The sequence below is a fragment of the Silene latifolia genome, chromosome 4, assembly GCF_048544455.1.
Source record: "Silene latifolia isolate original U9 population chromosome 4, ASM4854445v1, whole genome shotgun sequence".
NCBI classification, from domain to species: Eukaryota; Viridiplantae; Streptophyta; class Magnoliopsida; order Caryophyllales; family Caryophyllaceae; genus Silene; species Silene latifolia.
Window position 1 is genome coordinate 88,579,492 of NC_133529.1, and position 1,790 is coordinate 88,581,281.

Here is a 1,790-nt window from a genome sequence, read left to right on the forward strand (position 1 = left end):
TGTCTTTGTGAGCTTGAAGATGCTAGTTGAGTCAATTGTGTTTCCAACATCTTGGTGTGAGCTAGAATGTTGTTGATGGTGGTTTCCTTTGCTTGGCTATCTTTTTGCATTTGAGTGAAAAATTCTTGTTGATTCTTTTGCATTTGGAGGACCGCTTTTTGGACATCAAAACCTTGGTCATTTTGGTGATTATATGGATTTTGATTTTGGTAACTTTGGTTTTGATTGTAAAAGGGTCTTTGATTTTGGTTTCTCATGGGTGGTGGAGTGTATGTTGTTTGAGGGTTTTGAACATTTTGGCTTTTGTATGAGAGATTTGGGTGGAATTTGGTGTTTTCATTGTAAAAGTTGGAATAAGGGGTACCACTTTTGTATGCTTGGAAAGCATTCACTTGTTCATTTGTTCCCCTAAATTCACCTTGGTCATGTACCAAAGTTCCACAATTCTCACATATCCCACTTGGGATTGATGAGGATGCCGTCATGGCATTAACATGATGCTTTGATGATTTTGAGTTTTCCTCAAGCCTAGCCATAGCTTGTTCAAACTTCAAGTTGATTGTGTCAATGTGAGCACTAAGTTGAGCACCCAATTGAGTAACGGAGTCCACCTCATGCTTTCCTCCTCTAGTAGCCTTGCGAGGTCTACTATATTGTGAGTTATGGACCGCCATTTCCTCAATCTTGTTCCATGTTTGATTGTCATCAACTTCGGTGAACATTCCATTCGATCCCATATTGAGAATGTTCCTAGAATATTCATATAAACCATTCCAAAATTGTTGCACCAAAAACCATTCGCTAAGTCCATGGTGAGGACATGAGCGACAAATTCCCTTGAACCGCTCCCAAGCTTCATACAAAGACTCTTCATCCCGTTGCTTAAAACCCGTAATTTGAGCTCTTAACATGTTAGTCTTTTCCGGTGGGTAGAATTTTTTGTAGAAAGCTAGAGCCAACTTCTTCCAAGAATCTATTCCAAGGGTGGCCTTATCAAGGCCCTTCAACCATTGCTTCGCGATGCCGATTAAGGAAAAAGGAAATAAGACCCATCTAATTTGGTCTTGAGTCACGCCCGTTTGAGAGATAACATCACAATAATCGCAAAAGGTTTCCATATGAGAATGAGGGTCCTCACTAGGCATCCCCCCGAATTGGCTCCTCTCAACTAATTGGATGAAGGCGGACTTGGCAATAAAATTTCCGGTGAGATGTTGTGGTGTAGGAGTACCATTTGGTAGATTCTCCTCTGTGGGTACGGAGTGTGACGAGAATTTTGGCATTGTAGGTGGATTTTGTGGGGTATTGTGTAATGGGTTTTCTTCTCCTTCTATTGCGAAAGGATTGACAAACTCACTAGTGGGTTGGACAACTTCACTAATACCTCTTAAATTCCTCCTAACAAGTCTCTTATTGTTCGTCAAGGTTCTTTCGATTTCACGGTCAAAAGGTAACAAATCACCTTGTAACCTTCTAGACATGCAAAATATCAAACAACTCGAAAACAATTAGAACAAACGTTGAGGAGTTTTACTTCCTCAAGGCGAAGAAAGACACAACTAATAACAATAAAAAGAAATCTAAATCAAACAAACACCGTCCCCGGCAACGGCGCCATTTTTGATGCGATCCCGCTAAGTGTTCACAAATTAAGATGTGGTCGTTGGTCACGGTCGAATCAAAACACAATTTATAGCTCCACAAGCAACTCTACAATTAGTAAAGAGGCAAGTAAAGGTCGGATCCCAAGGGACGGGAGTTGAAATGAGAATTCTATTGTAACTAGTGGT

The 1,790-nt window shown here is 40.6% G+C and overlaps 1 non-coding gene across 1 annotated transcript; it reads left to right on the forward strand.

Moving 5' to 3' along the window:
- The first annotated feature begins 804 nt into the window (after positions 1-804).
- On the forward strand, positions 805-911 carry LOC141654347 (small nucleolar RNA R71). The gene has a single exon (XR_012547907.1). It is a non-coding gene; the product is annotated as a small nucleolar RNA R71 (small nucleolar RNA).
- Positions 912-1,790: the final 879 nt, after the last annotated feature.